This window comes from Convolutriloba macropyga, chromosome 2, assembly GCF_964194025.1.
Source record: "Convolutriloba macropyga chromosome 2, txConMacr16.3, whole genome shotgun sequence".
Taxonomy (NCBI): domain Eukaryota; kingdom Metazoa; phylum Xenacoelomorpha; order Acoela; family Convolutidae; genus Convolutriloba; species Convolutriloba macropyga.
This window is the reverse complement of record NC_134469.1, coordinates 18,158,927-18,171,908: the sequence shown is the minus strand read 5'-3', so window position 1 is coordinate 18,171,908 and position 12,982 is coordinate 18,158,927.

Genomic DNA, 12,982 nt, shown 5'->3' with positions numbered 1-12,982 from the left:
GTTTCGAGTTGCGGGTTTCAGTGACTATTAGCAGTAGCGTTCGCTATGCGGGTTTTTATTTCTTGGAAACAATTTTCTTGTTCAGTCGTCCAAATGAATTTTGAAGACTTTCTCAGTAGCGGACGAAGGGGATGGCTTATTTGGGCTAAATTTGGGATGAATTTCCCAATATAATGAACGGATCCCAAAAATGAACGGAGTTTCTTTTATGTTTTTGGTGCATCAACAGCCAAAATTGCCGCAGTCTTAGATTCGAGAGGCGAGATACCCTCTTGTGATATATGATACCCAAGCCAGTCAATTTCTAGTTTTCCAAAGTGACATTTAGGTAAATTTATCCTAAGGTTTTCATCATCTAAACGTTGTAGGCACTTGACGTAATTTTTGTGATTATTCAAAGACCCTTTGCTAACGATTAAAATATCATCCAGAAAGCAATATGTATTATCCAAGCCAATTAAAGTATAATACATAGCTTTTTGAAATTCTGCTGGCATATCTGTAAGTCCGTAAAATCCTGTTTGAAATCTATACGTGCCAGTCATATCACCACTAATTATATTAAAGTTGCAATGATTAGCTGTATTAACATCCAAATTCAATTGACTATATGCGTATTTCAGATCGATCGTAGAAAAGTAAGTTGTGTTTTGCGAGGCGGGAGCGCTTATTTGTTGAGAAATTGATTCAATGAGCGTATCAATATTCGGCATTTGATATTTGTTTTTGTGGATAGCTTTATTTAAAACTTTTGAATCCAATGCAAGCTTTATCGTTTGGTCTTTTTAAACAGTCACCACAATAGGTGAAATGAAATAATTATCTGGGCAGCTCGACAGTTTTATAATGTGTTTTTCGGCTAATAATTTTCGAAGTTCTGTATTAACTTTGTATTGGAGATTGATAGGAATTCGTCTACCTTTTGGTGTCTAGCTTGGAAATTCTTGTGAAATTTAGATTTTGCTACATGACTTTTTGATCGTCCGATGCGTGATACCAAACCAGGGAATTTTGTGGCTATTTGCTCTTTAAATTCCGAGGATGCAAGGTTATTGACATAATTACGTTTTTGAAGTGTTGATTGTGTTACTGCAAGTCCAAGTTGGTCGAACAAATCACGACCTATTCAGGACTTTAAGCCGTCAGCAACAACGGTGAAGGTTGCTGTGTTGCATACCCATCCTTTGCTTGTGATCGGAGCTTGGATTTTTTCCAGTACCTGTATTGGCTCGTTAGAGAAATTTCGTAGTTGTGCTGGTGACGATTCCTGGATCCAGAAAGCGCGGGGGCTGTTCTGTGCTACTTGCGACGCGAGTGAATGATGCAATATACTGCATGCACTCCAGGAGTCCACGAGCAGAGTTGTATTAACGTTTCCAATCTTGAGTGGCATATTGAGGGGTTCAACTTTCTCCACTGCGGATTCAATCATGGCAACTCTGTTGTCCTCTTCGCCGCTGTTGTAATCAGATTCATAGAATTTTGGCAGTTGAACAAAGTTTACTGAGTCCTCTGGGTGTGGATCTTCTTCCACTACCCGAACCATCTTTTTCTTGGGATCTTGTGGTTTTGTGTTGATGGTCTTTTGTTGTTTGCGGCAAACTTTCGCAAAATGGTTTAACAATCCGCAATTGTTGCACGTCTTTCCTTTTGCGATGCATTTTTCGCGATGATTTGGGAGCCAAACTCCACCACAGTTGGAACAATAGAGTGTTGATCTATTATTCTGTTTTGCAACATTGTTATTGTTGTTCTGCCAATACGGTCTTCGTGGATTGTTGTTGAACTGTACGGCATTTACGTTCGCCGGGACAACAATTTTGTTAAGCTGCTGAATTTGGTGTTGATTTCGCATTCCGAGTTCCATGTTGATTGCTAATTCCAATGCTTGACGCGGTTCCACAGTTTGTTTTAGTAGCTCTTTTTGAATCTCAGGGTCGATTAGGTTTGTGATGAACACATCGCGTATCAGAGTTTCTTCTTTGTTCTCAAAGTCGCAGTTTTCTGCCAGTTCTTTTAATTTACCGTAGAAGTGTTCAACAGTTTCCCCCTGAGTTGTTTTGTGATCAGAAAGACGTGTCTATCGAATGTTATGTTACGCGGGCGGATGAATGCTTCTTCTACGATTTTCCAGAAATTAAGAGTTTATAGTGTATCTATCATAATATGCGGGTTCTTACAATTTAAGATACGGCGTCCCTCTATTCCAATACTCAAGTAGAGAAGAGATACTGATTTTCGGTCCGCCAACGACCACGGTTTGTCACCACACATTATGCCTATCTCGATGAGTCGTTTGAATTTGTTTTGCCAATTCATCTTTGTTGCGCGTTGCGCGCCTTCCTTTCCCTCTCTGATTGTGCAGATGCACCCACAATAGTCTCTTCATAGATGGGTTCCAAGGGTAGCTCCACCATTTCAGGCTTTGGGCCGAGTAGCGTGTCAAAGATGATATTCTCTTTTGCTATGAGCGCTAATTTGTATTGAACTCTCCACTTCTCCCAGCGAAGTGGTGGGTCCGGTGTCGGTTTGTCCCAGAAAGGGTCGATTCCAAGAGGTGTTCTTTTCGTTGCTGACTGCGCCATGTCGTACTTTATTATTTTGCTGTGGTGATTCGCGGTGCGAGTATGCAGACGAAATGTTTATGAGCAATTCGCGAAGCGAGATCTACTTTTACTTTTGTTTCGCTTACTTGCGGAGCGGGAGAACAAGAGACAGTTTTGCAAACTGAATTGAGTTGCATAAATTAAGAAGAATGAATTTAACAGATTGGAGCCACTTGGGCACAACGTGAATACGTGATCAGACATGTCTGATCACGAAGCGGGAAACTATCAGACAATGGAATGAAATCATAAGATAAACAAATTGAACAAAGTTAGTGAAAGTGAAAGTAAGGTGAAAGTAATTGAACTAATTTAAAGGCATCAAATAAGTTTTACTGCAACGATTAAATAAATGAATAAATATATCACCAGGTATCACAGAATGTATAAACGAAAACACGTTTCCTAATACTTTGAAAACAGCTCAGGTTACACCTGTTTACAAGAAAGGAGACCGACTAGAACCAGAAAACTATCGAACCATATCAGTCACACCAACTCTAGCAGAAATTTTTGAGCGATTACTACTTGAACATATAACTCATCACCTATCTCTTAGTAGTCTGATTAACAACAATCAGTTCGGACTTCAAAAGCAAAAGTCTTGTCTTGATACTATCATTCCATTAACTGAAAAACAAAATCAATGCATTGAGGAAAACGAAATTGTTGTCACATGTTTTTAAGACTTAGCAAAGGCTTTCGACTCAATATCTATAGATCATTTAGTGAAAAAATAAAAAAGTTGTGGAATAAGAGAGAATGCAAGAACCTGATTAAACTCATTCCTTTGTGATAGAAAACAGTCTGTAAAAAATGGGATAGCAAATTCAGATTGGGTTGTCATAAATCACGGTGTTCCTCAGGGTTTGTCGTAGGGCCTTTACTTTTTGTCAATGACATCAGTGAAACTGTATCAAAGAATTGTGATGTAATACAATTTGCCAATGATACAGCAATTCTATTTCATGCAGAGAATGAAGCAAACCTGCAGCTAAAGCTGAAGATACATCTAACAAGTCAGATCAAAATATAAAACAAAACAGTTTAACCTTGAATGAGGAAAAAACGGAGTTAGTGGTATTTAGGAATGAAAAATGGCCCATCATTGAATTTGTCGATTTCAAGGGACACCGATTGGAAGCACCTGAAAATATAGATATTTAGGTGTTATAAATGATAGGGAACCGACATACCAAAATCAACTAAAAAAGGTTATCAGTAAAATGGCTTCAGCAATCAGGTCATTATATTTGGTTCGTTATCAAGTGCCATTAAAAACAAGTAATAATCTTTTTAAATCACTAGTTTTGTCTCATTCAGATTTTAGTGCATTTTTTTTTAAAATTTGCCATCTTAATCCATTGACAGAATTTGAAAACAGATAAACTGGGGCAAAAAGTTTGCTTTATTAAAACCAAATACGATACTGCCAGAGATCTACTTCTGGAGACTAAAATTCTTCCAGCAGAGCTCCAAATAACACGGGTGTCGTTAAATAGGTTTTTCAATATTCTCCAACAATCAAAAATTGCTCTAATAAACATTTCCGATTTTTAGAAAACATGCCAATTATTGCAAACAAACGAACCCATAACCTTTTCTTAGAACAAAATGTATTTCAAAATGGGGTAATGGTTCAATTGTTGGTAACTTAATTCGAAAATAGAACACACTTTAAATAGAATTAGAAAAGAAACGTCGCTGACCAAATTTAAACAAAAATTTACAACGGAAATGCTTAAACGACACGAAAGAGTTCCAATAGACAAAAAGGTTGCAGGATTCAAACATTTTTTTTATTTAACTGTTGATAGAAAACGGAACTTTAGTTCGTTATGAATTAGAAAATAATCACGTTTGATTATTAATTTTACATTAACCATGTGACATTAACCATGTAACAATAACCATGTGGTTAGTTTAATTTTCACGTTTCAGATTTTAAAAAATGACAAAACGAGATATTATCTGGATTTCGCAGCATTGTCAAGGGGCAAAATAAGCCAGACACCGGACAAAACAATCGGACATCTCGAATCACAATATCGTGGCTGTCAACAGAAAAACAATGCCGCTTTTGCATTAAAAATTCGTATCACTACATTAAGAATAAAAGATTACTCATGCAAAAAATGATTTTCGGTTTTGTGATTTGCTCAAGGTGATTCTATTATTTTCAACACTGATTTATGAAAAAATTTGAAACAATATTAAAAAGATATTCAGTTTGTTCAGTTGAAACACAATTGATGTGATATATCATATACTGAGTCGATTACTGCTAGACCCCTAAGCTTACAAATTGTTGAATTTTCATCAATGATAAGGGGGGTATTTTCAAAGATCTGCTTATTTACAATTTTTTGGTTTTGTTACTAATTTAGAAATGAAAATTGAAGCGTTAGTACAGTCACGCCAGATCAAAAGAGTGAATGAAAATTGTTATTTTTTGAGTTAGCGAGGGATAGAACAGATTTTGGTATTTTTTTCACGTTGTGTAGTTTGACATCTTGTAATTTTCATTATTTGCTATTCGATTTTCAATTTCGTCACAATTTTGGCTAGAAATTATGCAAACAAATTCATTGCAATAATTGTTCATTGTGGTTGCGTTATTTAACTTAGGCAAAATTGTTTTTGTAAATTACCACTCGATTTAAATAATTGCTGCCGGTTTTTAATTTGTTTTCCATCTTTTGTCTCCTTATATGTTTTGAAAGCTGTTGTCAGCTTCGTCATGGGACAGAATGCCTTTTTATATTAGGTTTATGTTAGTATTACAATTAAGCTTCAAAGTTCTTGGACAGACTTTGTTTTGTAATTATTTATTTGTCATGCTTTTTGAACTTACTCCCAAGCTGTTGCTCATATTTTTTCCGTTTCTTTGTCATCCTCTTCAGAGCTGCTTTGTCCTGTATACAAATTGATCCGAGTACAAAACCATTTGTCTTTTTCCTTTTCAACAAATTTTGAAAAATTTTCTTAAGATATCAATATGCCAATTAGTTAGTAGACAGTGTCTTCTATTACGTCTGCTTTTCTCTCTCTTCTTTTATATAGGTGACTGTCCTATTTGGTTTGATTTTTAGTTATTCAGATTTATATAGGTCTGAAGCTAGATTCAATGTTTAGTTTTCAAGTTTTCTTATTGTAGCTGTTTCTGCATGTTCCGTTCATCGATTATATACTCTACAAAACTGAATACATTTATTTTCTCTTAAGCTTCACTGAATCCGCTTTCTTCGGTCATTTGGTGTCCCAATAGTTTATTTCAACCTGATGAGCAAGACCAGATGAGCAAGATGGAGCAAAATTTGACGTTTTCTGAACTCGTTGAATATGAATCAGAAGGGCTTCTGCTACTTTTTCTTAAAACACAATTTGTTTCCGTTTAATCTTTCGTGCCGCGTTTCCAATCTTTGTGCGAGTGCCTCATTATAAATAATACATTTTGAAGTTATGTTGATAAGCAAACAATGGAACAGCAAGCAATAAGCCAACCTTTTTCATAAGCTGTTTTTTTATTGACAAAGGATAAACAAAAAAAAACAAATTCCACAATTTAAATTATATGAGTATGACTGCTAGTATACGTTTGATAAAAAAAACTTGAGGCCCTTCAAAAGACTGTTGTGAGAAGACTTCAAATGATGCAGAATAGGGTGAAGTTTGTTATTATGTCATTCCATTTTTAATGTTTTTTGAGACTTCTTTACGAATATCAAAACAAACAACACAAGTAATAAGATTTAGATTGTATAGCATTGATTGCACTGCCAGATGCGCTGTTGTTGTTGTTGGATGAGATACGTTGTTCTTTTTGATGTCCCATCTCCATAATGACAGCTATACTGAGGGCTCTTTCTGGGTCTACTGTGTCACGGAGGAGTTCACGTTGAATATCATCATTCAACATATTAGTGATGAAGATGACTCTGATTATTACTTCCTCCCGACTTTCGAAACCACAATTTTCCGCTAACTCTTTCAAAATAATGTAGGATTGTTCTACAGTTTCACCCTTTTTCTGTTTCTTCAAGAAAAACAAGTAGCGATCGAAAGTGATGTTTTTGTGTTGTATGAAAGCTATTTCCATCATCTACCAAATTTTGAGGGTAAAGAGGTCGTAGATGTTATTATGGGGAAATTTTTGCGTTGAAAGGCGTCTTCCTTCCGTTCCAATACTGAGGTAGAGGAGTGAGACACACTTCTGATCGCATAGAAACCATGGTCGTTCACCACACAAAACGCCTGCATCCGTGATTTTTTGGCATTTCAATTCCCATTGGAGCTTCAATTGATTTTTCTGGGTTTGCCAGTCTCGTTCCGTTTCCTCTATTGCATCCTCGATGGCCATTTTGTATTTCGGCTCGAACGGTAGTCGTACATGTGTTGGCTTTGGTTGGAGTAGCCTGTCCAACGTTATATTCTCTCTTGTAAGGATTGGCAGTTTTACTTGGATGCGCCACTTCTCCCAACATATTGGAGGTTTTGATGTAGCCCATTTCCAAAACGGCTCAATTGAAAGCGGAGTCTTGCGGGATTCGCATGCTGACTGCGCCATGTCGTACAGAAATCATTTTTTTGTAGTCAATTTAATTTGCGCAGCGGATTTTTGATACTAGTTGCTATGAAATTTTTAGTGATTTCGCGGAGAGTTCCTACTACTAAAATTGTGCTTAATATATTAAACTTTCTGAGTCTCACTTTTAAATGGTATTCGCGTCGTAGGTACAGTGTAACTATTCTTGTATTTGATATTTTGGATTGAGTGATCCGCGGAACGAAATTCGAAATAAAGATAGTCAACTGGAAATTAAATTTAGATTCTATAGAATGAATAAATAGGAACTACACAATTTTGATCCGCAATTTGATCATATCTTATCATAACTAAAACTGGAAATTTGCGGTAAAACAGAATGAGCTGACAGTATGAACAGACAATTAAATCACAGCGTTAAGTAAACAAATTTAGCAGGCATTAATGAGGAAGATTTGATCTTCAAAACAGGATTGAACAAATTAGAACTAAAATGAAAAAAATGAACTAAATTTAAGGTTTAATAAAAATAGGGGATTTAGCACTACAATATCAATGACCCAATGTATACTATATCACATTTCCCCCTCAACAAAATAAACAACGAAGTAGTTTATCAGGAAATTAATAAAATATGCGCTGGTTACTATAATTATTACTATAATATTTGTGGAGAGTTTAACCAGAGCCATTTTCATAGATGCGTTCCGCCTCGCCAACTGTCATTGATGTTTCGGGTCCTTGATAATTCGGAGAAACGTTGTATTGAGTCGGAAATGATTGTAATGGCGAACAGGGGCCTACTGTAGAATCTGATTCCAGATTTTGATTACTGACGGCTGTTTTTGAATCGTTGATACAATCAATTTATTCTGCATTTGTTGTTGCTTAACCATCTGCCTTTGTTTTTGTCGGGAAGGTTCCGAAGTAGATGATACCGTTGGCCGACAAGTTTGTGTGGACGTCAATGGTTCGTCTGATTCAGTTACTGATGGGGAGGAGCGTTTTCGTTTGTGAGATGGTTGTATAGCTTCCATAGCTTTAAGGGCTGCCTTTTGCTTTGTTCGGGTCGTTGGCTCAGCGTTCATTGTCGATGTCTGCCGTAGGACCATTGGCGTTGCGAAATCAATCACAGTCTCTGTAGGTGGTTGCGGCGGTGCGAATACCAAGGTTTTCTTCGGTTTCGTCGGCATTCCCACTCGCAATGCTCTCGACACATTCGAATGGATAGAAGAGATTGCGCTCATGTCATCAGCGAATTTCTTGTTGCCCTCTAATTTTCTTCTTGCCTCTCTAGCGTGTTGAATTATCAGACCCTCTGTGATTTTTCCTGATGGTATTTTAGGACTTCTGTTAGCGTAAACATGCAAGTCAGTGTGTCTCTCTGCTTTGGTTCCGAATTAAGCCAAATCAGAGTTTCTTATGGTTACTTCACGTTTTCCCTGTTCTTTTTTATGGACTTGTATGCGTCTGATTTTATCACCGATGACCCGAGCGCCAGAACCTCGTAAAGACCGTCCAGACTTTTCTTAGATCCTTTACTGTTGGGTTTTTTCTTCGCCAATTTCATTGTTAGTGAGGCCTCAGTTCTGGGTACTGCCCGACCAACATCTGGGTGTGAGATCAATCGTGATTCCTTAGCAGGATATGCATTACATCGTCGAACCACATCCTTGCTTAGTTGATCTCTGCTAATCTCTAGTTCGATGTCACTTCAGTGTCCCATTGCTCATCCAAGGTTAACTCGTCCCAGCGAACTGTCTCAAAGTCTAACAGTTTTTTTTTAAAGTTGGTTTATATATGAGAGTACTAGAGTCTGGTTCGGTTGAAATATTACGAGTGGAGTATTCGCTTTTCTACCAAAATGAGCTTCAAACGGTGAGATATTAATAGTCTTTTGGCGACAGATACGGAGTTGATAAATAACAGTGTTTATCGATGCTTTCAACCTAAACTGATTTAGCGACCCCGTTTTAATACAAAATAAGCGATTCTTGATTGTCTGAATGAGCCTTTTAACTAATACAATTGCTCTGTGGTCTTGTATTGGAGCCTCAATTAAATGAATATTATTTTGATTATGAAATGCTTTAATTTGTTGACCAGTTTGGCACCGCGCTTGATCTAATCTAATCGTACGAGGTATTCCGCGTAATAAAACATACCCTTGAAGGATTTTCAAAATTTTATCTGCATTTGCTCTGTCAAATACCTCCGCTGATGGAAATTTAGAAAATCGAACTATACATGCGTGAAAATAGACTTCTTGATTCTTTTCTTTATGAATTGGTCCGCCAAAATCAATTTAAATTTATTCATTTTGTACTTTGCAAAATTTTAATGGTGCCCTTTTGCTAGCAGGAAAAATAGACTTTAAATTTTTAACAATTTTGACGCAAGGGTTACATTTTGCCGTTTTTGTGATGTTGTCTCGATGCATGTACGGCCACCATGCATGTATTGTCATGTCTGTCATCCCCCAACTCCCTGGGTATGTGGCATGTATCGCTTCCACGTAAGCGTCTTTAATTGAGTTGGGATGGCGATGCGATCATCTATACATACGCAGCCGTTCTTTACGTGGAGGCCCCTCCAACAGCTATGTATGTAGGGGCTCTTTTGGTGGCACCTGTCTTCATTGTCCGTTAGCACACATTCCCTGATTTCCTTGAGGATTGCTTCTTTTGATGTGAGGCTTGCCATCAAAGTACTGGAGAATATCTTTGACAAGGCAAAGTTGAAAGCGTCCGTGTACAAATCATCTGTTGACGGTGAAGTCACTTTCGTTGTGTCCGTGTTTGGGGTAGATGGTGTTGCTTGTACTGATGGAGCGGTGGATGAGCCTGCTTCCTCGGCAAACTGTACTTTTGAGGGTGTAGATTCAATTGCAAGAGTATTTCTTCATCACAGTTCGACAAAATCAAAACGTTGTGGAAGCTATTAGCAACTTGTTGAAAATTATTGAAATTTTTATCCGACTGATTGATGAAGTGATTTAGGGCAAAAAGCGACTGGGGAGTGTTTGCCTTCTCGATTTGGGCAATGGAATTGGAGTTATTTGGTGTGAATTTGCCAATTGTATTGCCATTTTGCGTATTCGCGGAATATTCTCAATTTCGTGTTGCAAACTCACTGCATAATTTGTCACTGGAAATCGGATTATTTGAGACTGGTTTTATAAGTAGATTTCCCGCCGCAAAATTAGTGTAATTTTCTGCTTTTAATAAAAAACGTTCCGCGCTGCGGTCAGTTGCGTCCAATTTAGCAACTATGAATTGCTCATCTTAAGTAGAAAAACTAACAGCTTTCTGCTGAGGTTCTCGCAAAATATAGTCAACTAATCCCATTTTCGAGACAGGGAGAAGATCTATTCTGAAGTCAAATGGTAAAAGCCTATCGACCAAACGTGTTAGACGACTATTATAAGATTTGTTAGCTCTGTTTTCTCGCATTATAGATAACGAAGCTCTGTGATCGGTTATGACTGTGAATGGCTTACCATAAGGGTAATATTTGAAGTGTTCGATAGACCAAACAATACCCAAAACTTCAAGCTCATTAATGCTATAACAATCTTCTAATGAATTTAAGAATCGTGATTCAAAAGTTACAGTGCGCCATCCGTTCGGAGTTCGTTGCTCTAATGCTCAATCTAAACCTTTACGAGAGGCATCGCATTTTTTACGTGTTTCTAGATCTGGGTTAAAATGCTTATCTTCTGTTGTTTCGGCAATTTTAGTTTTTATCAACTTGAAATGTTCATATTCATCTGTCCAGACGAATTTTCTGTTTTTCTTAAGGAGAGGTCTAAGTGGGTAACACATTTGCGCATTTGCAATAGATTTGGATTAAATTTTCCGAGATGATGTAGTGATCCCATAAAAGATTGCAATTTTTTGAGATTTGAGGGTAATAATATTTTTTCGATGGCATCAGTTTTATTGGATAATGTTGTTATTCTTGTTTGAGTGATACTGTGTCAAAGCCGTTCAATTTTATCTTTTGCAAAATGGCATTCTGCTAGATTAATTTGAAAATATTCGTGATCTAATTTTATTAAGCCTTTTCGAGATTGAGATGGTTTTCAATTCTGTCTCTACTTACTATCAGTATGTCGTCTAGAAAACAGAATGTATTAGTCGGGCCGGCGAGCGTACAATTGCTTGGTTTTTGAAATTCGGCAGGCATATCCGTTAATCCATAAAATCCCGTTTTGAATCGGTAAGTGCCGGTCATATCTCCGCTTACAATATTAAAGTTACAATGGCGGGCCGTAGCGCTAGGTAAAATAAATTGGCTAAACGCGTACTGCAAATCAAGTGTTGTAAAGAAAGCCGTTTCATGCGGTGAGTTTGACAGTGTTTGTGAAATTGTTTGAATCAAAGAATCAATATTTGGCATCTTGTATTTATTTTTGTGTATAGTTTTGTTCAAAATTTTGGAATCAAAGGCCATTTTGATTGATTGGTCCTTTTTGAATGTGATAGCGATTGGAGATATGAAGAACTGGTCGGAACATTTTGATAATTTTTCAATATGTCCTTCGTTTTACAATTTTTCGAATTCGATCTTTACTTTTGGTTGAAGATGGATAGGCACTTTTTTCCCCTTTTCGTGTGTAACACAATAATTTCTATGAAATTTTGTGTTGACAGTATGATGTTTCGATTTACCAATTCTTGAAATTAATTCCGGAAATTCTTTGGCTGGAGATTGTTTTATAGCACAAGGGTTTTCAACAGTGTTCACCTCTATGTTCGGGCAAGGCTTTTGTGAGATAGTTATTACCAATTGATCGAAGAGATCACGTCCAAGGATGGGTTGAGAACCATCCGCAACTACCGTGGTTTTTGTTTTTTCAATTTTCCAATCGCTACAACGAACTGGTGTTTTTATTGTTCCTAGTGTTTTACTATATCGTTAGAAAAAAATTTGAGTTCAAGTGATTTTTTTCTGACCATTGTGCTTGCATGCAATTAAACATAAATTCCTTGGCAAGTGACATATTTATGATAGTGCAGCCACTACCAGATTCGAGGACCAAATGTCAATCCGTATTTCCAATTGTTATCGTCATGTTTTGCAATGCAATTGGTGGTGTATTAAGATTTTCTACCATCGCAACATAATTATCGTCAGAAGATTCGTATTCAGAATTAAAATGCTCAAAATATTTTTATAATCAACGTTTTGATTCTCCGAATTTACGTTTTGCTCTGTATTTTCAGAATTTTCTATATTATTGATGCGATTATCTTGACGAGAATTTCTTGTATCATTTAACTTTTTCCGACATGTCTTTGCGAAAAGATTGGGTAGACCACAATGATTGCATTTCTTACCCAGAGCGGGGCAAACATGACGATGTTTGGCCACAAGCTCTGTTTGTGTCCAAGTTTGGCCACAACCTCTACACTGGCCAATTGCTGCTCGATTTATTGTAAATCCGCAAATCTGCCTGTTTGATTTCCGCGTGTATTCGCGCCGCAAAATATATTAAAGGATTGTATAGCATTGATTGCACTGCCAGATGCGCTGTTGTTGTTGTTGGATGAGATACGTTGTTCATTTTGATGTCCCATCTCCATAATGACAGCTATACTGAGGGCTCCTTCTGGGTCTACTTTGTCACGGAGGAGTTCACGTTGAATATCATCATTCAACATATTAGAGATAAAGATGTCTCTGATTAATACTTCCTCCCGATTTTCGAAACCACAATTTTCCGCTAACTCTTTCAAAATAATGTAGAATTGTTCTACAGTTTCACCCTTTTTCTGTTTCTTCAAGAAAAACAAGTAGCGATCAAAAGTAATGTTTTTGTGTTGTA